General features: G+C 33.6%; 1 protein-coding gene across 1 annotated transcript in view; it reads left to right on the forward strand.

The window, feature by feature from the left end:
- LOC143915853 (cytosolic carboxypeptidase 1-like) overlaps nucleotides 1-27,400 on the forward strand; it is a 74,539-nt gene that overhangs the window by 35,175 nt on the left and 11,964 nt on the right. The window lies entirely within an intron of this gene.

The following is a 27,400-nucleotide window of genomic DNA, read 5'->3' on the forward strand; positions in this document are numbered from 1 at the left end:
AATTAAGGTTTTTTTTTTAATAATGGCGTCACGTGATTAATTATCCCTCTTGAACCCAAATGGCTTTTTATAATCTGCAACGATACAAGCCCAAATAGTTACTAGGACCTTTTCACATTTCTGCGTTGTAAAATAAAGGTGAAGCAAAATAATATTATACATATACGCACAAATGTATGAGTCATTTTACTTTCAATATTTTAAACTACATATGTTAAATTATATTGAGTTTACAAATGTACATATGTATATATAAATTTGGACCCTCTTTCAAGCTGGGTCTCATGCTTTGCATGATTTTGGTATGAGCTAGCTACGCTACTAGGTTCAGGTCTAAATTTAAAGGATTTTTTTTGCAAATGTGTCATCAGTTCTAATTTGTAAGATTAAAGATAGAAAACAAAACAATTGAAAATGTACGAAAACTTGCTATACTGTATCAAGCTTTTTTTACATTTTCAATGCAGACCATCTTTTTTATTTACTCCAAAGGAAAATTCCCGTCTCTCTCGAAGTAGTGATCAAATCTACCCTTGTTTCTTTCCACTTATCAAAGTTTGTTCTCTTTTCTCTGGGCAGATGGGTCATTTAAAACAGACATCAATGTGTTATACATACAAAGGTATGTATGCACACTGAAAGTGAAAAGTATTGTTCAAAGTCGAATAGCCACCACAAATCAAAGCTTATCGGTATAAAATAATGAGTCTTTTCGTGCTTTTCGTCCATATATTATGACATTCGTGATTTTAATGCATCATTTTCATAATGATTCTCTGAAAATATTCTTCTTCATATTTTCATGTATGTACATACATATGTACATATTATATAAATTAACACTTTCTTTTTTTTTTCTTATATGGTTGACGAATTCAGATTCATATATCACCAGCAGCATAGATCAATGGTTAGCGTGTAACGCATTTAATTGTGTGGTCACGGGTTCAATTCTTAGCTGTGCTGCTGGCAAGACTTTGGTTGTGACTCCAAGGTCGATCGTATGCTATCAGAGTCTACCAATTAATCTGATTTAATTGAAATAATTCCAACAACTGGTAATCCTGCCCTATTTCTCACAAAATTTGAGTTTTTCAGCATCTCGAAATTTTGCGATTTATAAAAAAAAAATGCAAATTTATCAAATATGTCAAAATTTATTCATAGCCATGATGCTCTGTAAAAATTACTGCATAAATTGGCCAAAAGAAGTATGGAAGGCTGCATGCTCGGCATAACGAAAAAATATAGGAAGGGGAAAACGTGGATGAGAAGCATGCCGAGGGTTTGAAATGACAATGAGCGGACGTGAGTTGCGCAAAACAGAGACGATTATTTTAGAGGCTGGAATGATGATGTGTTTAATAAAACTTCCTAAATTGAGCGCTATTAGCATATCTATGTACATACATATGTATTTATCAAGGAACTTTTCATCTTCTGACTTGGGTGGGTGCGGTTTTTTATAAGTGATGAGCTTTGTGTATTTTGCACCGCCGAAGTCGCCGACAACGATGCAAAAACCATTGTTGCACTCTTGTAACGAGATCTCATTAGGCGATGAACAATGTTGCACAGTCCAAAAATGGTCTGAAGGGCAACCGTGGCTATCGCGTTTAGTCGGGCTTCATTATCCTCACAACACTATTCTAGGATTTTGTATAAAAATGTTGTTTATTTTGTAGATCGAGGGTCTTATTTACGTAACGCGCTTAGACTCGTATGCATTGAAATTGCCCGCATCCTGAAAAAAGTCGTACAAGTAATTGCGTTTAATCGCAAATTGCACTCACCTGAGGCGCGATCGATTCTCGAACGCAAATTGTGCCGTCCTTTGCTTTTGACGCGTTTAGTCCATACAAATCGAAGTACAGAAGTCTGTTGGCGTAAAACGGCTTTAGTTTATTTCATAAAGGATCGGTTTTTATGGTCTTGGAAAATTTCCATCATTCAAACATATTTATGGTATAAAAACCGTGAAAAAGACCTTTGAGAGGTGAATGATTTTATATGGTAGTTCTGCAGTAATCATATATTTTCATGGATAATAGTATTATTTATAAGAACGGTGATGTTCCGTGTGATGTGAATAATCAGTTCTGTTAATTTTCCGCCTGCTTTAAATATAAGGTAGTAAAAATCTCTTATGAGCAAGTTTAATAGTTAGACGTGCAATTCAAGCATTAGTACATACATATACCTGAAGCCAGTGGCAGCTCGTCTTTAAGTGCAACGAGGGTACTGCCCCACACATATGTCTCCTAACCAAAAAAAGGAATTAAATTTTGTATATTGTTGGTGTCTCGTTAAGAATTAACAAGTGTTTGTTTATCCCACTCACCACGTGGTGAGCAGAACTAATTCAGTTCGAGGCAGTCGCTTATCTGCCGTGGTCCCGTGGTCGCCAGCTTCAGTTTACATGCTAATCTGGCATTTGCGAGTGACATTGTGTAGACTCTACACTGTAGAGTGTAGATAGTCAGTAGGAGCAGAGAAAAGAGATCCGTTTTACCGAATACAGAAGGTTGCTTTTAGTTTGCCGTGTAAAGGTCTCTTTGGGGCAGAATAGGCCAGCCCCAATCGTCTATATTCATTATACGATTCGAAAAATACACGACGTTTTTCAACATTTCAACTATATTTGGCAAGGTATGCTTAAATTGTCAATCATAATATGACAATTTTATCATTAAATATTTTTTATTAATAACATTTTTACTTTTTCAAAACATATAATGAACGAAGTCAATAATTTGTTAAAAAAAAGTAATTTTCCTTGTATAAGAAAATACTAAAAATATATTATCTTGGAAAAATAAAAATGTAGGGTGGGAGGGGGGCTTCCTCGTGCCCCACCAGTTTTTAAAGTCACGAGCCGCCCCTGCCTGAAGCATTAAAGATGGCAAATCTGAAGCAGTATACCTATCAGGTATCAATAAGATAACGATTCAACTGGTTTTTTCAAATAAAATGTTTATTATGCGAAAGTCTCACTTTCGAAAAATTCATTTCAATTATAAAGATATGTTATATACCAGCGGTCGACAACCTATAGTGACGATAAGCTTTTTATAAAAGTGACTGCAAGAGTATAATAAAATACATACATATATGTATATGTATGTATTTTATTCCATATATGTAAATATTTATGAAATTATAGGGTGCTTCTATCATTTTAACGAAATATTCATACGTAGCAAATTACGTGTATAACGATTGGAATCATTATGTCGTCCCTGGTTAGCAGATTCTTCGATGTCGACAATGATGATGATGACATCATGTGAATTTTGCATTTGCAGTATTGAAGCTGCGGCTGAAAAAAAAGTGGTCTTCGTGTCCAGGTCCGGTTGGCGGCATTGCACGCGGCCAAGAACTGGTCTCCAACACCCAATAGTCGCTCGATTTATACGACACCCATTTCCTGGGGGGTATTCCGCTTTTAAAAATGCGCTTGCGAAATAAACAATAAAAAAAAACTTGCCAGGTTCGAATAACGGTCCGCGAGGCTAAATTTGAAACTCATTTGGCTGTCCGTCGATATCTTCGTTAGGTGGTAGACTGTCCGCTGAGGTAATTGACCTCAAATCCTTGACCTTCGTCTTGCAATATCCTTAGAATTTCATTCGAGTATAGTTTGACCGATTTCTGGTTCTATTTTTGTTTTTGACATGTGTGTGTATGTTTTAATAATAGCAATTAGAGTAGTTGGTCCATACATATGTTAGACTTACAAACACATTTGATAAATCAAACATTTAAAATATCAAATGTATTTAATCAAATATTCATTTATCAACTGAAATTGTACCATTTTTCTCACTATCTATAGGAAAAACTATTATGATCAGAACAAACTTATTTGTTTAGTAATAAGAAAGTTCATACGAATACTGGTACTTTGATTGAACTAAGAATATTTTCGCTTCATATCAAACTACACTTAAAAATTCATAAAATGACTTTGAATTAAATTCCGAAAAAACACCTGTCTTTATTCGAATCACAAATGAACAGACCGTTTGCTTATAATTGTAGGTTTTTTCGCAGATATAAAATTTAATTCACATAAAGTGAACATAAAATTCTGGACGTTAATTAGGAAGCAACGGTACCTCATTGCTTTATACATACATATGTATGTATGTATGTAATTACTTGCGAAGTACGAAAATTTTCACATCGCACTATAGAATATCGCATTCCCTATTGTTTATTGTTGAGAACATTTTACACACACACTATGCAAATTGAATTTTTCCTCGTATCAAGTCACATTGTATACAATGTCTAAAGAGCGATCACCATCAATCTTGAAGATTAGCTGAAAGTCGTCGTGCAACTTTGCATTCAAACTAAAATTGTAACTAATTCCGTGCAGTAAGATGATTAAAAAATATCTACCGCTGCCAATAAACTCTTAATTGTACGCATAATCTTAATACAAAGTTAGAAGCGGTTCATTAGTACGCCATTACAAGAATTCACCATAAATTAATAGTCGACTTTTATTTATACGTTTTGTGGGAGTATTAGTAGCGCCTCCTGGCAATTTAGAGCAGGGATAAAAAAAATCTTTAAGAAGCTTATTTCTTTGTTGAAGATTCACATAAAATCGATAAGTTATTAAACGTTTTTCTTATTTTGAACAACTTTGCTATGGAAACTTATTCTTGTTAATGCATCGTTAATGTTTCCTATTTTTTGTAAATCGGTTCTTCTGACATTTTATGTGCATTTCCACCAGGGCTGTGGAGTCGCTTCAATTTATCGGCTCCGACTTTATCTTGTGATTCGACTCCGACTTCGACTCCAAACTTCAACTCCAACTTGAACGATTTTAGCAAGATTCTTGCCAACGTATAAAATTGTTAATAATAAATATAATAACAATTTTCAAATATTAAAAATTAATGGGACTAAAAAAGCACTAAAAATTGACATGTAACCCAATTTATTGAATTATTGGTAATGAAATAGGTATAATTAAAAGTAAGTACATTCATACATTATGTACATACATATATGAATTTCATACACAAACAAATCAATTTTATAAAATAAATGAGAGTAAAAGAAAGTATAAGACAGAGGAAACAATCGGTTTTGGCCACAAAGCATAAGCAGATTTTTATTTTTATTTAATTTAATCATGAATTTAAAAGATATTATTAAATTTACATTTATTAGTAGTTTTACTTCAATAAAATTGAAGACTCTAGTCGACACATACCGTAATACTATTATATTAATTCAAGAAAATAATGAAAAGGAGTCGGAGTCGGTTAATTTTTTTTACAAATCCAATTCCAACTATAAACACAGCCCTGGTTTTTACCTTAAAAATGTTTTCCAAGTTGATTATTATTATGAAAAGTTACGATCTAAAATAGAATATTATATATTACATAAAAACACAACAATTTACTGCTCCTTAAAATTTCATAACTGTCTTCAAATATCAAATCTATTTTTCTATTATTTAAATAATAATAAATTGAAAAACATTTAGAGAGAAATCATTTAAATTAGTCAAATGAGCGTGTTTAAAAACCAATCTACAAAAGTATACATAAAAATGATCTCATATTAAGTTGAAGAACGTATGTGTATTTAGGTAGTATTTAATATTATAAAGAAATTGTATCAGATGTGGATTGAACTGCTGAAAAATCATCATTAGCCATGCAGCTATAGATCAAAAGTCCTTTCATGACATTATTATTTAAGTGAGGTGTTGATTTTTAGTTTTATAAAGGTGGAATGAGGTTACGTATCATATATCTCCTAAATGTAAATACAGTTTAATTTCTAGTGAAAATAAAAAGCTGGTAGTCATTGGATAGATTAATAATTATAAAATATAATCTATAGTATTTGAATCATTTGACATACTAAAATAAATCATTTACATAAATATGTTAAAGAAGTTTAACAATCATATCACGATAGATCATCGTGATTACATTAAAAGCTTGTGAAAATGAACTGTTTTTCCTATTAATCATGTTTTTGTTACATAATGCTATTGCTATTATTATGTAGTTGTATTAAAATTGTTTTTGTGAGTAAATTCGATAAATTTCTAGTTCAAAACGTTGAGGCGGACAATTTTGTCATATCATGTATCTATCATTGGTAGAATTCATAAATATCTTGCATTTTGAGAAGCACTGATTCAACATTGTGTCTGGTGCAGGTCCCACGGCCGTCTCTGACCCTGACTGAGGATTTCACTGCCGACGTTTTATGTAATATTGTATGTCTAGTTCTGTTTACCTCACGTGTACACTTATGCAATAACACCAGCACTCTCATACCTGCATACGGACATCTGAAATTAACTAATTTTGGTAAATAATTCTCTTCACCCTTTCGGCGATGAAGCGTACAAACAACATCGGTCAATTTCGCCTTCACAACAACTAATTTATCGCACGTCCTATGAACGGTATACAATTTTCGATGTTTGATTGTTGTTTGCTTTTAATTACTCTCGCGGAAGAACAATGAACGATAGGTAATCAAATTACGACAATGGCCATAAAACACTTTCGCCGCACGAGATGCGCCTTTAATAACAGTGGTCGATCTTCTCGGTCCGCGCAGCGTATAATATTTTAATACTCATCTCGCGCGCTCACCTCTAAAATCTTGATTTACGATCGTAATGCAGTAGAAATTCGATTGTGTTTATTTATTATTAACGTGTATATGTGTGTAAGTATAGCTTGTGCATGGTCGTAGGACGCACGCGCGTCGTCCATTATGTATATCTAGTATTGCATCGGAGCGGGTGCATCGTCTGAAAAAAAACGCATAAAATCCTACGGTTGCGCAAAACGCTCATCTCCACCCACTTCTACTATCTCTTCTATTTCACATATGCTATATATATATATATATATATATATATATATATATATATATATATATATATATATATATATATATATATTTATGGATACTAACATACAAATGTGTGAAAATGTAACAAGAAATGGAGTTAACCTACAGATACGTGGATGCTGGAACATAATTTAAGCGCTGCCATAAATAATGCGCAGATTGACAAATGGGAGCTGGTTTATTGGGATCAGGATCTGATTTATTGGTTACTAAGAGAATTTTTGAAATCCACGAAGTGGATATCAATAATCCCGGGCTAATGATCGAACTCGATTTTGTTTCAGTTCATCTTGGAAAAGACGTAAATGCGAACGCGAATTTTAAAAACAGATTGCCCAATATGGTGGCGTTGAGGATAATAAGTTATAAGAAGAAAATAATAAACAAAATAGAATAAAATAATACGTCAGTGCACACGCATTAGCTGTCAGTGTGTGTGACAACAATCATCAAATAGCGTTTGTAACAGAATAAAACTTTTATCTGACAAAGGTGGTTGATGTAATGGTGAGAGTAAATAAATTGAAATGGCAATGGGCGGGTTACGTAACTAGAAGAACGGAGGAATGAAGTGCTCGAATGGTACCCGAGAGAATAATAGAAATAAAAGGGTGCAAGGAAGGCCACAAGGAAGATGGATAGATGAAATCAGAAAAAAATTGTGGAATGACATGGATGAGAGTTGCTCAAAACAGATACGAATGAAAGCGTGTTGGAGAGGCTTTCATCGGGAAGTGGATGTTGTATATATTATTTTTTCTCGGAAAGCTTTTATTGAAGAGAAAGCTAACAATGTCAAGGAGTTCCACCTATATTTTTCAGTGGAGTAAAGCTATGCTCTTGTTGTGCAGAAGTCTCCTGGTAGATTTGATGCTGGTGATGGATGCTGAGGATCTCTTTGAAGAAATGTAAATTCTCTTTGTGTGACCCGGAGGAAATGATGCTGAATCGATCAGATTAGTTCTACTAGTTGTACTTTGGTAATAGCTCTACATTATTTTGTCGTGTACCCATTTCGTTATGTATATGTAAATACATGACAAAATGGGAGTCATCGATGGAAATTTTTACAATAGCGAAAATAGCAAACCTCAACTATAAGAACCAAATTAGTAATATAAAATAAATATTGAATACAATTAAGAAAAAGAAAACAGACAAATTAATTTGTTTATGGGCTGGAAAATTTATGGGTAGAGTAATTACCAAAGTATACGAAGGGAATATATGTACATTTATACAATACATACATATATGTACAATATAAGTTTCGCCTTAAACTGAGTTTTAGTCGTAAATTTGATTTGAATTGAATGGCTTCAAGATATTTAATTATACATTCGGCTCGCATGGGATTCGAAGATTAGCGTGCGCTCGAAAGGATAGCTGGACTCGTATGCAGATCCGACGTGCAAGGAGGCTGCGAGGATCCAAGGTCGAGCCCTTGGGGCCAGGACAAAGGGTCGGATGAGGTTTTATTGCAGCACGAATTCGCTTGAACGGTCGGCTGACCACTAAATCAATCGGCCGAGCAGCCGGGCAGGAATCTCTAGTGTCGTCTCTCTTTGTCTAGCCGGGGTGGTTCGACGAGGAGGTGCCTTTTTATTTATTTTATTTTATTTTATTTTTGTCGATCGTTTCGAATTTTATTCCTCTTGTCGGTTCTATAAAAGCACGAACCAGCGCCCAAGTATACGAACCTTGCATAATTGTCAGACACGTCTCGTCACAGCCTTTCGACGCGTCTTTCTATCCTGGGAAGTATTGCGATTGAGGCATTTTGCTCCAGGCTCTTTGCGCCTACAAACTATGTACATATTTAAAGCTTAAATATGATATGTCATAAAATATTCCCAGTTTATCATTGGAATATTGTAAAATACACGTCAATTTTCAACGCTAGAAAATCTAGCGTAAAAGAATAAAAACGCTCGTCCAGTATTTTTTATGATTAAATTAAACCGCACTAGAAGAAAAATTCACTTTGTATATTGTCATCATCATTTACAGCCATTCACCATCCATTGCTGGATGAAAATCTCTCCAATACGCTTCCACTCGTTTCCGTTTTGCGCAACACTCATTCATCTCACCCCATACATTTTTCTAATTTCGTCTGTTAATCTTCCTTGCAATCTTTTTTTACACTTTTAAATTCTCTCAGGTACCATTCTAGCACTTATTTTATCCACCTTTCCTCCATCCATCCGCCCATTGACGTTTCAATCTTTTCATTTTCTCTACTACATATAATATATCCACTACCCTTATTACGCTTCTCACCCATGTTCTTATATTTTCTTATTATGCCGAGCATGCAGCCTTTCATAGGTCTTTTAGTAAAGACACTTATTAAATGTTGTAATTTTTTATTAGACACCGTTTCGTATGTACGTACCTACATATGTACGTACGTATAAGGCGTTATATTTGAAATTGGCGTCCACTTTTCTTTATTTCGAGAAATAATTCTGCTTTTCCCAGATTCTGGACATATCGAAATAAAAGTAATGATAACAATTTGTGAATTAAGTCAATAGTGTTTTTGGAACTGATAATTGGACTTCCGCCACTTTCAAATATAACGGCTCATATGTATGTACATACATATGTATGTATCCTCATTGACAGAAATATACTTTTTTAAACATTTATTTATATTATGAAAAATAGAGGCATAACTATATGATGTTTGAAAAGCACTGTTGTAGATGGTTTATGATTGAGATTTTTCTTGATACGCAATCGTTGTATTATAGAAAAAATAGTGACACAAAACAAATTTTATCACCACGTGAGTTCATACGGATACCTCGTAAAGCTTCACGTACACACTTTCCCTTTTTACATCAATTTACATGCTTTTAACAATGTATAATATTTTGTATCCGCACCCACCGCATCGAAAATGAAATTGAAGAATGCGTTAAATTAAAATGCACTTAGAACAGTTGACAGATGTCAAAATATAATAAAATACAATTATCTGAATCATATGTACATACATATATATCAAACTAATCAATAAATAAAGTCTGATATTTTTTTGTAGTTTTTTTTAAATATGTACATATAAATGACATAACGATCGAATTTTGTTATGGTCTACAATAGACTGGTGCAATTTAACGGTACGCAGGTCAAGGGTCGGAGCAGAGCGGTTTTAGAATGATGCGAAAAATACGCTATTTTTTTTATTAATTTATTATTTTGTTGTCATTGATGTGAATTGCCGTTTTCGAGCGCGCTTTTGCGGTCTTCAAATTGAAAACAATGGAAGTGGTATTTTTTTTATGGTAACGGTTTGCGGAATGCCCGTTTGGGAAAATGCGTTTTAGATTCTACGACAAATTCCAACCGATTCTTACTCTGGAAATGCAATTTGTTTATTGGCTGGATTACCGCCCCCCCCCCTCCCCTTTATTGTTTATTTTCATAAAATTACATTTTGTTCACGCGATCGAGCGGGAGCTGGCAGCTAAATAAATCACGAAAGCGCCGCAATCATGCTCGCCATTATAACCATAAAGTCCGCATTCAATTATAGACGAACCAAGTCAGCCTTTGACCATTATTATCAAAGTCGAGTTTGCTCGAATAGAGCTATTTATTTAGCCAGTGCTTACCGATGTTGAAATATCCACACTCAATGTATTTATTTTTAATTTTTAATAATAATAAAAAAGATATACTTATCCAGATTGCACTTTTTTGTAGAAAAAAATGCTATCGAGTTTTAACTTTTGGTTTAAACATATTTTATTCTGATGACTTGATAAATTATTAAATCCGATAGTGATCTAAAAGAAAACTTGTAGAGGTCGTTTATTTTTATATATACAGGTATACACCCATTATTTAATTAATACGACATCTATGGTATATAATTATTATTATTACAAAGTATACTCGTACGATACTTGGACATTGCCACGTAACGAGTAACTTACGAGTGGCTAATTTAGCGGACTCGGTCTTAGTGCACTCGTATCGCATCCACCCGGTATTAAAGATTTTTTTGATACATATATATTATGTACATAAATACATATACATATACATATTTATGCGACTCATGAACATATGTATGTAATTTGTACAAAACCATTTTGTTTCAATTTTTATTCAAAATAAGATTAAAGTGAGATGTAATGAATTTTGAAAAAATAGTGACTTGAAATATTACATACGTATGTATATTATATAAATAATTTGAATTCTCAAATAATTGAACTCGGCACTGAATAATTCACCTCGTTAAATATTTTTTACATTGTGAAATTTGAATGAATTGCAATATTGTCAATGCATATTTTTCGAGTCGCTTAATGGCACACATACCGTTGAATCTATAAATTCATAATGGCCGTATAATGAATATTTATTGAATCGTAATAACGCTACTTACGACTAATGTCTTTTCCGTTAAACGCGGTGTTTTTTATTCGATTTATCCTGTTCAAAATTGTTTCTGAAAATAGTCGTTTATTATTTATATCTTTCTTTTCGTTTACCTGCGAGTACCTCACAAACACTCATCCTGTCTGCACTTGTGCATACACACATTTTTATAAACCCTTCAACGTTACATTTATTTTCACATCAAACGACCGACATGTCGCGATATATGTACGTACATACATATATTATCCCCACTATTAAACTATCATTTTGCAACGACTAACGACGCTAAGCAACCTCAAGTGCAATGTGAATTGACCTCGACACGTGTAAATTTGAAAACCAACGGTTAAATGTGAACCGAAATAATTTAGTTTTTATTTTTGATTTCTGAAATTTATTGATTTATTTTTATCTGCAAAACTTCTTAGAAAAAAGTGCATTTTTAGCTGTGTTGCATAAACAAACAACCATTTCTCGCAATTTTGTCGATTTGTTTCTCACAATACGAGTCAGAGGCGTTTAAGAAATTTACTTTAACTTTGAAAAAAAAATCTGTAGCACAATATTCATAAAATATCCAATAGAGATGGGTTAGAGATAAGAAAAAACATTTTTTTTTTTTAAAAAAGACACCTATGGCCTAATTTGTACATACTACATACATTTGTACTTTATATAAATCTATAAAAGTATTGTTATAAATTTGAAATTACATTCAAATAATGATGGCAAATGAGGATAGGTTGCCAATTTGTTTGGAACCGTTTCAACGGTGAAATCAGATAAATTGGCAAACTCTAATAGGAAACGATTGTTTGGCCAGCAACACCGGACCAGGAATTGAACCCATGACCTCAGTTGATAGCATTATACGCTAACTACTGCTATGTTGTTGGTTCTCAAAATAAAGACTGGTTGTCACGGTTCTAGATGATAGTACAATCTCAGTACACATAAATATAAAATGTATGAATGATTTTTTCTGCGTTTGGCAGCGTTTGATACTCTTTTCGTTAGATGTAAACTCACCATTACAATCATTCGGGTTGACCTGGTACAGAAACTTCTGAGAACTCACGGAGTTTTTCATTCCTTTTTCCCAGGAATTCTTATCTCAAATACCTGGAAAAATATTTCAATTAAAACGTATTTTAAATGGTTTGACAAATGCGAATGAATATATATCATACGATGAAACTATTATGAAGCGAATATATTTTTCTCGTATTGATGATTCAATTCAATTCAATATTGATGATGAATGAAGGATTAAATAAGAAGTTTTCAAAGACAAAACTACGAAATAACGTAAATAAAAAGACCTTGAAAGAATGACCTTAAATGAAAACAAATTTTATATTAATAATTAATAAATTAAATTGAAAAAAAGTTGTTGAAAAAAATTAAATTGAAAAAAAGAAAAAAAATCATATGTATGTTCCGGGATCCCGGGGATTCTGGGAACGATCCCGAACTCCGTCCCGTGTCCCGGGAATTGAAAAAGTTCGGGAAATCCGAAACCCTAGTTCGCACACTATAAAATGCATCGATGTAAGTTTCTTGACCGGAATATACTACTTTGATCATTTGAAAAGTGGTATTTGTGGCAAATTGTGTGCGGTACGCTTTTAGATTCCATATACATAGTTCTCTTAAATCATTTTTTTCTCTTCATTTTATCAAGTGGATGGGCTTATTTACATCTAAAATTAGAATATAAAAGTTTCCGTTTTAACAATCAATTACTTTAAATTCAGTTGTGCGATAAAGATTGGTGTAGGACGTACAATGTATGAATATGAAGATTTACGTTTTGTCTCACACGTTGTTTTCGAGATGTTCGGTCTAATTGCCAACGACGGATGTTGCACCGCCACCGCCAATTATCGGTAATGACGCGAAATGACCCGTCATCATCATCGCTCCGGACCAACTATAAAGACGTATTCTTCTATGGCTCCCAAGAGACGTAAGCACACTGGCCATGCTAGGGTCATCCGTTTCGGAATGCAATAAAAAAGGGCACGATCTCGCCGTTGCACTTGTCCATCAACACCACCGTTCCGTAGGTAGATAACGCGCAATTACGCTTAACGGTCGCAAACGCCGCGGGTGCTCTCTCTCTCTTTTTCTTCTCCCGGGATCGAACATCCATCGCCAGGAAAGCATCGATTATATCCAGCAGGAAGTTGCGTCGTTTCCTCGATTTTTACTTTTTAGTCTTTGTTTTTCTCTCGTCGCTGCAGGTCGGCGGCCAGGGTCAGACCTAGTTTTCTCACGTGTTCGCGCTGCTGAAAATGCACATGCGGAAAATTGCTTTCAACGGAACTCGAGTAGCAAATTATGCATTGCACGGTAGGTAGTTGAATTGTCAATTTTATGTTTGTGGGTAGTTATTTCGGATGTTGCTCGTTTCTTTTTATGTATTATTTCGTCAGGTTTTTCTATGCATTTTCATCCAGTGAGGAGTTAATGTGTGACTCATCGTGTGCATCGAGTGGGTGCTTGTCGAGTCTTCTTTGTTAGAAAATTCAACGTCTACGTTATAGAAAATATCATATATAAAATATAAGCATACTTCTCTAATTTATGATCTTTCCAGCTGTTTATTATTGCTATATAATTTTGCCCTGCAATTCTAATAAATTTCCGTAAGTGATTGAAAATACATACAATGCATAATTTCGTGCTCATTTATCTAACGTGGAAGATTTATGCATCGACTGTATGTACATATACTCGTATAAAATGGGATTTAAGTAAATAAGCATTTTTAAATTTTAAAAGACACTCGCGGCGTAGATGGTCTTTGTCGATTATATATTTTGATCCATTTATGTATAAAAGTGATTCTTTGATGTAAATATAATAAGAATTTCTTCATGTTTATAAATAATTTTCTACGAATACTAGTAACCCGAGCATACCGTAATATTCACATCTTGCGTTTTCCTGGATAATCAAATCGAGAATCCTATGACGTGCTAAAACTTAATGCCACTATGTATTCGCGGTCGACGGTAATTGTTGCTAGACTTGTTATTTATGCTTCTTCTTATCTGATTGTAAAATCCTCTGACTTTATCCTATCTATTTTCTCAATACGATTGTCGGGATGAAAAGGCAAAGAAACATTTGAACAAAAAATAATAAGAAAAATCGAACTTCCATTATTCTACACATTGTAAGCAGTACGAGGAGGATGCTACCAGACATTGTCTTCAATGGATTTTGCCCTTCGCACATTTTGCACAGTAATTGTCGTGCTCTGTGCAAACATCTCCTTTCAAGCCTTTTATTTTATTTGAAAGGCGTTTTTTTTATTCATTTTTAAGTCTTTTGTTGTTGCCGATGACTGCCTCGAACGCGTTCGCGCTTCAGCCTTTGCGAAAGCATCTTGGCTGTTGAGTGCATTGTATTGTACACAAGGCAAGGCGAGAGCGCACGCGCTGAAACGGAATAATGTACACATTACGTTGAAAAGGTAACGAGACCACACACACAAGATCCAACAGCCTTTATGCGTTAAGATACACTCTCTGGATGAGCGTAAGTAGCCGTCAAAGATTGTTTATATTGAATAGTGCACAGCAGTGACCAGAAGTGGACTGGATCGTTGAAATTTCCATTTAAAAAGCATGAAATTGCCTTCAAAATTGTTAAAAATTTCCTATTCTAGAGTTGCTTCGCCTTGACAGAAAGATTGTCGTCTGCCAAACTACTTTTCAAACTACTATTATTAAAAGGGGTGTCGATCGAAAAAGATTTTTCTTCGATAGTTTTCTCTTGCCTTCTTAACCTTTTGACGAGTTTAAACATAGGTAGGGTTTCCGATTTCCTGGACTTTTTAATTCATATTACACTATCAATACGGATAGTGATTCTAGTATCACAATATTATCTCAAGGTCACGATTAAAAGTTACAAAAGGCTTGTTGGATAAAAAAATCTTATTTGATTATTTTATATTCTTGTTTTTACAAAAATATAAAACAATCAAATAAATCTTAAAAGGAATATATAATATAAATAAAATAATACTAAATATAATATATAATATAAATCATAACATCAATATATTAAGAAAAAAAATAATCAAATAAAAGTTATCAAGGTTTTCATTATTTTTACATTTATTAAGGTACTATTTCCTATCATTCGGTTTCCATGATGCCGAACAAGTCTCGTAAGAAAGAATGAATTTATTTAAATATGTTCCCGACACGGTCTAAAATATCATCAACATCTTCTATAGCTGTCGTGCGCGTACTGGCGATAGGGAAGGAATTGTTTATAATTTAATTCACACCTCCTGTCATTACGGATTTCAAAATTTCGGATACACGGCCATATTATCATAATACCGTGATATCACTCCGATATCGAGTGATATCATAGTATTATTCTTTTTCGCCTTTAAACACGACAAAATTAAAAGTGAGATAAAAGTATGTATTGTTGGTTAATGATTTTTGTGATTTTTTTTTATAGAATATCTTACATTAAAAATCGATAAATTAAGAGTGGTTTGTAAAAATAAATTTATTTATAAGGATTCAAATCTCGATCTCTAATTCAATAATCTTTTTCATCAACTAACAAATTTTGCTTATACACTACAAATAGTTCGATTAATATGGACATGACATGACCCAAATAAAATTGAAAGATATTAAATATTAAACAAATTAAAGTATTATTTGTGATACATGAATATATTTTCAGTCCAAAATTCTTTTGAATGATGATCTGTCGTCAATAAATTATTTTTCATATCCATTCATTTTCATACGTTACACCAAAAAAATATATAATCTTTTTTAGCTTGACCATTTGCAAATGTCTAAAACACAAGTATCATTTAAAACATTTAACCACCAGCATCGACTTATCAACTTACCATACTAGACTTTAATTACTTGAACAGTTTACCGTTTAAAAAGATTTATGGTCTAGGGGTGACATCCGACTACTTCCTCCATGTATTTGATATTCGGCTTCTCCCCTCTTTAAGATGCTACTCCCTGGTGCATATTGAAGGTGTCGGTTCTTTGTGATTTTTTCGTCGTGATTTTAGGATGAGCTGGTGACGTTGGGGAGGTGGTGGCATCGTCGCCAGTTGCATGATCTGGTCGTGATCGATCCTCAGCATCATCACGACCAGGCGCGGGAATGTCGCCTTTTCGTGATGACCGCCCCTCGGCGTCTGGTCGCGTCTCACGGCGGTCATTGCCGTTCTCAACCTTTGCGATATTGTTAATATTGCACACGGTTGTCCTGTTCTGGAACAGTCTTCGTAGTCGTCGTCGTCGAGCTTCTTTCTAACTGTCTTGGTCTTCTTCTTCTGCAAACGCCAGCTTTTTGTTGAGCTTTTTTGCGCCGAAGCGAAGGACGTGAGCCGCGGGCGAGAAGTGAAGGCCGGTCAGAGCGATCGTTACGTGCAAAAAGTTTGCATCACATTCTCATCTTCTCGTCTTCTCTATATACCCAATGATATAATTCGCGTTCCAAGTACTAAATTATCCCCATATCTATGGGTAGGTACAACATACGGCAATGGTACATCAAGCGTTCGAAATGAGTGCTATTCAAACTTTTATCACTCTTCTTTTTTATCAAATATATACAGGTTTTTCATCTATTTTAAATGATTTGTTACACTTACAAATGTTATTTATTGCTTTAACATTGTTTACTGTTGATTTTATACCTTACATTTATACATCGATGGTACAAATCGATGCACGGGGTTATCTTTGATTCAAATTGATAGATAAAATATAACGGCTAGCAAGCAGTGCTTTAATTAAAGCTCAAATAATCACTCCTGTACATGTATATTTGATTCAGGTTGTTCTATCTGAAGATATTCTTAGAATCTCATCAATCTTTGACTATCTCTATAGAATTATCAATGCAATTATCATTATTCAATAGCAGCATTTGATTATAAGGTATTGAAATATGATTACGCCAATACGTATAGTTGAAGATTTATTAGAATGTTATATTTGTGTGATTGAACTCGCTATAAAAAGAATAGTAAACAAAAAACAACTCTCGCAATTTGTATTATAATACGTTATGAACAAATTGGATTTTTCTTACACATTGTACATATACATGTAACTGTGTTCGAAATTGAATTTGATTATACGAAGATATCACACGAATCATAAATCATACCGATCCTTGCAGACTTCCAGCAAGCGTACATACATACGTAGTTATTGCGCAATTACGACTCGACAACAATCGTTTATTTTTGTTCGAATGCAATAAAACACACAAAAGTTGAGAACCTCAGACTTCGGACGTTAACAGGTGATCTGAAGATGATACAATTATTTTTCTATATCGTGCGATCTATCCTAATCGGTTAAATCGAATGTCAATCAAACGATTAAGATCGAGAGTGAGATATTGCAAACACCAAGAATCGAGACTTAATCAAGTGATCGCTGTATTGCGTTATAATGAATAAGATCTCCACACGATCACATCTTGACAGATTTTTTTTTATTGTTTATAGACAAAACATCTATCGATGCCGTATTCTATTGATTTTTTCCTACGCCCTTGGCGTTGAATAGGCTTCGCCTTATGCAAATAAGGGTAATAAGTGTATCATTTTAATACGGTCATTATGTTTTAATTTCTTTACATTCAATACGAGCGCAATAAATATGGAGATTTAAAGTTAATTTATTTCTTTGGAGGAGGATTTGCGCTTTCCCATAGTATTATATATTGAATGTTCGCGTCGTAAAAGAACGAAGGTTGCGGTTTTTGTTTGTTTATTGCTCGCAAATTTTTACCTAAACGTATCATCAATCATCAGACGACCGCTTCATTGAAACTTCAGAGGATATGGTTTAATTTGATATGGAAGAAGTTCATATTGTTGAAAATATTATTTAGTATCGTGGGATTGTTTGCACCATGGGTATATTTTTTTCCCACAATTTCCACCATTAAACTTTTGCAGCGATCGTAAAAGTTTTTAAGCGATTTATCTCCTTCAATTTATCAAATTCTACTAATTTAGATTTGCGGAATGTAGTTTATAGCCATTTTAATTACCATATTCTGGGTACAGGTACTATTCAATTGATAGGAAGCGAGTTTAAAATTGCAGACATTTATTTTCATCTAATGTTTTTTTTTTCAAAAGGATTTCTTAATTTATAGTTTACTAGTATTTTTAAGTACGTCTTTACGAACTCTCGTTCATTGTCAATCAAGCGTTGGTTCGTGAGCGTCTTCTTCTTATTAATTCGTCGGTGACTTCTTAGCAATTACGACGCCAATCTGAATTTAATGACCATGGTGTTTTTCTTTTTACGATCGCTCCGACCCCACGCAAGAAGATTCCCAAGAAGCAGCAAATCCACCACAAACACCAGACAACGAGACAGAAGCTGAAGAAGAAGTCGAAGTAGCAGCAGCAGCAGCCGGCCACCGCGACCTGAGTGTCAATGAACCATTTTTAACTGTACTCGTCGTCTGACGGCATCAGATCCAACTTCTATCCGCTAAATAATCATTCGTTTCGGTCCTTCGGTGCATCCGTTGATCTTGATTTCAATTAGCAACACTTCAAATTTATTTCGGAAAATTCTTTAAAAAAAAGAACCACCTGAAATTCAACTACATATGTATGTACATAATATGAACCTATCTTTACACAAGTTACACAACCTTTAACACGAGTCGAATGGTTCACTTTAATTTCGAATAACCATCAAGCTAAAATTTATGAATATCATTTTACTCAGGAACACCTTTATCGTTGCGAGTGGTCGATTTAACGGTACACACACTTCTGAGTGATTAATATGTGTCTCGTATATCTGATGTATTTACATATTCTCTTGTATTGATGTTGTATAGCTCTATTTTAACAAGCATTCTTTTCATTTATTTTTTCTTGGGCATCATCTCTGATCCATTTGAAATGATTCACGGCATAAGGATAAGCGGTTTTTATTATATCGCACATAAATTAGCCAAAGTAACGGACTCGGCGTGTCTATTATACAACAAAACTAGCCAATCCTGAATGGTCAAAAATTCAACGCAACGGAACAAAAGATTTATTTTTCCCTCTAATTGGTTATTAGATCATAACGAAACAGTGTGATTATTCTTTAAGATGAGCCTTGGTTTTTTGTTTCCTCTCGGATTTCTCAATCGCAATTGAACGTTAAGATCTTTGCCTTGTGGTGTTTTATTTTTACAATAATTTTATTGGAAGGCTGCTTCCTAGAAATCAAGGGACGTTGAACTATTTCCCAGAATGTGGTCATTACATCAATGCTGTATAGAGGTGTTGATTTCCTCCTAACAATTCAGTTTTTCCTTATTGTTAAAATCCGCAGTAGGACTCTAAATTGGTGTGCACTGATACAATTACTGCCAGGACTTACAACATTGTAAGCCATTTTTTCTCAAAACAAAGATATTAGTGAAATGCCAAATGAAGAAAAATTTGAATACATTTCTAAAAGTGTATCAAGTTTCGTAAAACAAACAACAGTTTTACAGAATTTAGTTGCCAGTAACAATTACGCTACATTTTCCAGCTTTGTTGTAGTTCTTAGCATAGGTACCAAAGGAAAACCATTTACAGATGGCGAATTTTTAAAAAATACGTTTATAGATAGATCTGCACACTTTTTCGATGATTTTGAAAACAAAAAAACAAATGATTGAAAGAACTGCTTTTACCAGCCAGAACAGTTCTACGTCGTGTTGAAGATATGGCGAAAAATATTGACGTCCAGGTAAAAAACGATTTTTTATCTAGTGATGTAATTAGCTTTGCTATCGATGAAAGTACCAATGTAAATAGTATGACTAGGTTGGCAATGCTTTGATGAAATAGAAATATTTCTTAACGAAATCAGTGAAAATGATCATGAAATCAATGGTAAACAATGGTTTTAAAGACTTAATAGACAGATATAATAAAACATTATATGTAATGATTTCAATGTAAGACTCCAAGAAAATGATCACACAATTTTGAAAATGTATGAGGAATGGATAAGTTTTTGTTCGAAATTGATATTATTGAAAATGAATTTGAAAATAGATTTCAAAATTTCAAGAACCACGGTGAAATGTTTACCTTTATAATAAAGCCCGATAAAATAGAGACAATATTTTAAATATCTTAAAATCGATAATCTTAGTTTATAAATGATTGATTTTAAAAGCTCAACGTTGTGGACAGATAAATTCGTAACACTGCGAAAAGATTTATAAAAAACGGAAAATAATCATCTTCTCATGATATCGACGTGTTGGACATCACTTCCCATGAAGTTTTCATCTTTAAAAAATATCTCACTAAGTCTCATTCTATTTAAGATTCCATTATCACGTTGTTGCGAATTTTTAATAAGAATAAATTTTGCAATAATAATTTTAATTTTCAACTTGAATTTTTTAAAATTATTTTTCCCTCATTATATTGAGTGATTATTGAGTGATTCAATATTATTTTCAATGAAATTTAAACAAAATATGAAATGAAAGGTTAATGAAAAATTTTATAAATAAAGTTCATACTGGATACAAGCAGTAAAATAATTTTGTTTTTCTAATATTAAAATTTATTTTATTATTAACCTGAAGACTGCTTTATTAATATAGATAATATGTATATGGAAATACCCACTGACCCAAATAGTATTCTTGACAATTTTTTTTTTTATTTTGACCCGCGGTCGAAAAAGGTTACCGAAACCTGAGCTACACTATGTTGCCTTTTTGACTACTAAATGTTGCTTTTTTGACCGGTTTAATTTGTTTTCAATAGACGAATTGACTTTACATACAACTGTAAATAAAATTTGTAATTTGTCCGAAGCCGGATGATATATTTTTCGATATTCAACCGTAAAAGAAGACCGGAGCGAAAAAAGATACAAAAGCGTAAAAATCGATTTACGATGATCGAAAAATTACATCTTCGTATATACATGTGTATGTATGTTGAAAGAAACATATGTACATACATAGATAAAAAAAAAACATACACGTTTAACAAGCAAGGCTCGTGACCCCTGAAAAAATATCTCCAATTCTATAAATGTTTATTTGTGTATTATATTTGTTATATTCTTTTTGTATTTATGTTTTTATTACAATCGTAAACATTTGCTACATATGTATGTATGTATGTACATAGAAACTCATCGAACATTATAGATACCTAGTTTTCGTATTATATACATATATTCAATAATAGAAAACGATCACAATATTTACCTTTGTTATATACATATGTAGTAAAACGACACACTCGGGCAGTAAATTTAATTTCTTACAGAAAACTCCTTCGATCTAACAGTTGACGGATGCTTCTGAATATACATATCTATGAACATACATAATTTTACAATTTTGCCATAATGACATTACAGAGTAGTTTTAAGTCGTCACTATGGCTAAACAAAAAAAAAATAATACAATAATAAGAAAAATAAACATAAATATAAAACAAATACAATATAGAACACGTTACGATCTCAAATCAAGCAATTCTTCAACCAGATCAGCATACTTTAGATTAAACAAATCCAAGCTAACAGAAATCTGGTTGAAGAGCTTGATGCCCCTTGCGACTGGTGATGAAGCCATCAAATCGATACGTGCCAAAGGAGAAGAGTTAAAACTGCGGCATCTAATGTATTGGAGTTGGCTGGAAACATTGAAGCTCAATTCTGCAAGAATTTGATGATTTCTCACCAAACCAACCAGTAACTTATAGAAATGTTTCCCCAAAACTCTACGCCGTGACTCGAGGGAATTATGTATGTATGTATGTACAAGCATACATATATTTCTTGTGGACATTCAGTTTTATGTCAACTCTTTTCTAGAATAAAAGTGCCGTTTCGAAATTTCCCCCGTCATGAGGTCTAAGATGAAATATCCCTTTTGCAGTCCGCTATCGCTTTGAATTGAACGAACTCATCAAATCTACATAGCATCCCGAGTGCCATTGTTGCCGTTGATGCGATTTGACGCGAGAAATTCATCATCGCTTTATTTTATATTATTCGTGCAAGATGGAAACGCGAAAACTACGATTTTAAATCCCGTTATACATATGCACGTCGCTTATTCAATGGATGTTCCATAAGTAATAGCACAGAGCGACACGCGATAAAAGCACGAGTGGAAAAATTCATTTTCCAGGGCTGCTTAAACCAGAGACGTTAAAAAAATACCACCTGAACTCCGATTTTTAATACACATATGTACCTACATACAAGGTCTGACCAGCAACACTGGGCCAGAGATTGGACCTTTAAGGTTGAAGCATTATACGCTAACCACTGAGCTATATTGTTCGTTATGTATCAAATATACACGTGTATATATATATTTTTTCTATATATGGGCCGTTATATAAGAAAGTAACACTAATCTACTTTTCTTCATTTTGAGAAATATCTCGCAAAACATTAAACATAATGTTTTGCGTTTAACAATATTTAAAAATACTGATGGCTTCTGCTTTCCCGAAATTCTGGAAATTTGGAATTAAGAGAAATGACAACAATTTGTGATTGAAACCAAACAAAAATAGTGTTTTTGGAACTGAAAATTGGACTTCCGCCACTTTCAAATATAACGGCTCATATATTCATAAGAACATTTTCATTTTATTTTCACTAAGGCTTATTTTGGAATTTCGAGATATTTAACATTCATTGATGATGATTGATAATTGATGACTTTCACTCCTTATAAAACTTACACACACACACACACGCACACACGCACACGCGCACACACACACTCATGTTATTGAGTTGGGATTTCTACCAATTAACTACCAATATTAGGATACATATTTTTGAAGTATCGAAAAAAACGGGGGGGGGGTCGTCAACAAAACACCGCCCTGGCTATTTTTTATTTAGCACTGCACTACTGGATATAACCAAAATAGCCCGACTCGTTCTCCAAAGCCCCGCAATTTACTATTTAGTCTACATTGTATGCATGTATTTGCTCATTATTCTATTTATCGTTAATATCATATACATATGTAAAAAAAATTCAACCGAACATACATAACTTCTCTGATGACGTTTACGGCGGACTATCCGCGACTCTGATTTAGCATCCATACCGCGACGCATCCCTCACAATTTACGAGCTTTATGCGAGCGCGATTGGCGAATTGGAAAAGAAAAAAGTCATTGTAGTCTTCGACCTTGAAATACTTAGCTTTTGTTAGCGCTTTTTGCTGATCTAATCTATTCTTGGAACCGGTCGTCGGACCCAAATCGCTATACACGCTCATCCTGCCGCACTCATGGAGGGTCCTGGCTGTACGAATCTGATGAGAATCCTGCTGTATCCCGAGGCGTGGTATTTATAGGTGTGTATCGGGCTCCGGCCAGGTGTCGGGGCTCGGTTCGATTTATTAACGTTAGGGGCTGCACTCGTTCAGGAAAAAATGCGCTAAAATTACAAGACCTCCTCCCCGAGTTTTGTTTTGTGCTACTTTTTGGACCGTCTTTCGAGTTGCGAGCACAACTCGAAAACTTATTAAACACTGTGCGAGAAGATTCTTATCGGAAAAGAATGCGTTTGTTCTTTAGCGGTTTGCGTCACGCATATTTATGTACTATTTTTTTCATACACACATTTTCCAACGTGTTAAATTTCATTGTTTCATTTTGATATTTTTATTTTAGTGGATTTTTAATGAATTTAAATAGCTTCTATCTGTTGAGAGATTGAATTACATTATATTACTATTATATAAAACAACAGTTATATTTATTAGATTTGGAATGTAAAGCAGGAATTTTGATAGTGATGAATTAACAACGCATTTCCGATTCTTTGTACAAATACATATACATATATTTATTTTCAAATATACATAGATTGTCGTTTGTTTTTGTTAAATAGGAATATATTTATGTATATATCAGTGGCGTACGGTGAAATTCTCATTTTTTTGTCGCACAGCCTTTCTTATGTGTGTGCGAGCAGGATACAAGGGAACTCGGTATGATGTCACCTAGTTAGTCCCTTTGTATCCTTTTCGCGCTCACATTAATAAGACTGTGCGACAAAAACAGGGAGAATTTCACAGCACGCCACTGGTACATATGTAGAAATTTAACGCCAAGATGTTCGATAGTCCAATATACTAAAATAATAATGGAACGCTGGATGCTCAGCATAACGAGAAGCGATATGAAATGGAATACGTGGTTCAGAAGTATGAAAACGGTAGTGGATATAGTGGTGAAGAGATTAAAACTGTTAGTTACGTAGCTAGAATAATGAACGAAAGATGGACAGAAAAAGTGCTAGAATGGTACCCGAGAGAATTTAAGAGGCCGCAAAGAAGATGCGTAAACGAAATTAGAAAAATGTATGGGTTCAGTAGATGAGGGTTGCGCAAAACAGACGTGACTAGTGGAATCGTGTTGGAGAGGCCTTCATCCAGCAGTGGATGGTGAATGGCTGTATTTTTCAGAAACACATTAATTTTATTATGCGTTTAAATTGATCAATATCATAAGGTCAGCCTCGGCATTTACGATTATGGCATTTATAATTGTTTTAATATCAAACTGTAGGCCTAGAGACTATTACTCTATTTGTTGAACAATACTTCAGTTTAAATCCCCTCCTAAATTCATAGATATGTAGGTACCCAAATCTTCTTTATTTCAAACTGCATCGTCAGATGAAAATTACATACATATGTATGTATGTATATGGATATGGACATATACGTTGCGTGTTGCAACAATCACGTATTTATCATAATCATATTCAGGAAGAGTTCAGGGTTGAAAAAGGTTACTTTAGTGATTTTCATCAGCCACGAACAATAAGACAATTGTTTCGATTTAAATATTATAAACCTATTCGATTTAAATATTTTGTTTTAACACATTATAAAAAATTCAAATTCGCTGATTTCCAACTCCCTTGTTGTCTTAGTACATAATTTATTGATTTATTTATGCACCCATTTTTATTAACACAATATCTATGATCAACATTGTACATAAGTATTGTTCAAGGCTAATTACTAACATCGATCACAATAATTACAATCATCATAGAGACGTCTATGGACAAATTTTTGCAGCATTTTTTAAATATCAACAAATTATGAGATACTGTAAGCTCAAATTTTGCGAGAAATAAGACAAGATTGCGAATTTGTTGGAACTGTTTCCAATAAAATCATATACATTGGCAAACTCGACCTTGGAAACGGAAACGATCGACCTTGGAATCACATATCCAAGGTCTGGCCAACAACAAAGCCAGGGATAGAACCCATGACCGTACAATCGAAAGCATTACAGCTAACCACTGATCTACATATGTTGCTGGCTAAGCAAAGAATTGCAAAGTGATAATTATTGAACTAAGGATGAATTTACTAAAAATGTTTATTATAACAAGACGCTGTAAAATAGTCATATGAATGTAAAATAGTAATATTAATTCCTATAAAAGAAAAACAGTGTTTTCCACCAAAAGTTGCAAAATAGTAGCGTCAGTAATATTGGAATTATCCGCTTCATTACATCTATTATCACCTATTTTAAACATCAGATATTTTAATAAAACATAATGATGGAGAACAATGATGCCATATTACTCGACGTTTCCCCAATTTGTACCCGGGAATTCCGGGAATTAAAAATTAAAAATATTTCAGGATCAAAAAATACAGTTTTTTTCCTTCTCATAACACTGTGATAGTTCTTTATTATTTGTATGTGCATATAAATTAAACTGTAACGGTTATGTGGCTAAAAATATAGGGCCTAAATACTAGTACATATTAAAACATACGTTTTATATTATGTAGCTTCGAAGAAAGGATAAAATTGAAATTTTCGACGTCTAAGTTTCGATTAGTACAGATTTTTAAATACAAAGAATTCAAGTAAAACGCTTCCTTTGAACCTTACATTTGTCAGTAAATGAGTTTCATTTTCAAATTCCACATATATTTACATACATTACAAGTACCAAAAATTTCTTAGTACCGTAATTTTTATTAAAGACTAGCTGAATCCGGCATGCGTTGCAATGTCACAATAACGCATCCAATTCCCGTTCCCGTTCCCGTTTCTCGATGTGTTTCGATAAGTAAATGTTTCAGTTTCAAATTAATACTTAATTATAAAATTTAATTACGGTAATGATAATCGGAAATTATTGAATTGTTTCTTTATTTTACCATAATAACGCAGGTGGCGAGGCGAACATATTTTAAATTATTGCGTTGCAATGCCAATAATTCCTGTTTTCCCGTTCCCATTCCTGTTTTTGGGCGATTTTTTTTTACAGAAACAATTTTTTTAGATTTATTTATTATCTTTTTATCTTTATCTTTTTTACATACCTACCCACAACAGGGATACAGGCAGCTAAACTAAAAATTTCAATACACCTTAAATCGGATTACATGTATAATATTTTGGGCAAAAATATTTTCTAAAATACAAATTTTTGCTACCGGAGTACTCGATGGAATAATTGGAATAGTTCAAATATCGAAAAAAGTTTAAAAAAATCTCCGATTTTCCGACTATCGAGTACTCGTGTTGGCAACTCTAATGGAGACAGTACTATCCTTATAAGAACCCGAGAAATGCTCGTCATTCGTAGAGTATACGAGTTGTTTAGCTCTCAATCTGCACATTCGACGACAGGCATACCTGATGACATCGCGAATTTACATGACGACCGTCATGATTGACGACGTCGGTCTCGAGGATGACGCACCGGACGAGGCTTCCGTCCTGGTGCATCCTCGCACGCATCGTCATTATCTTCGTCATCGTCCGACACGAGAAAAACCTATCATTTCCAACGTAATTGGACTTATTCTCAAGACTTAAAGCTCTCTTCACATAAATCCACGTCATTTTTATTTATATTGTGTAAAGCGCTTTCGAACGACCGCTTCCAATTTATAACTACAAAATTTAATCCGATATTAATAACAGACTGATACTATTGCGCTCCCCTACTCTCACTATCTATACACTATTTTATGTACGTA

Source organism: Arctopsyche grandis, chromosome 8, assembly GCF_051622035.1.
Source record: "Arctopsyche grandis isolate Sample6627 chromosome 8, ASM5162203v2, whole genome shotgun sequence".
Taxonomy (NCBI): domain Eukaryota; kingdom Metazoa; phylum Arthropoda; class Insecta; order Trichoptera; family Hydropsychidae; genus Arctopsyche; species Arctopsyche grandis.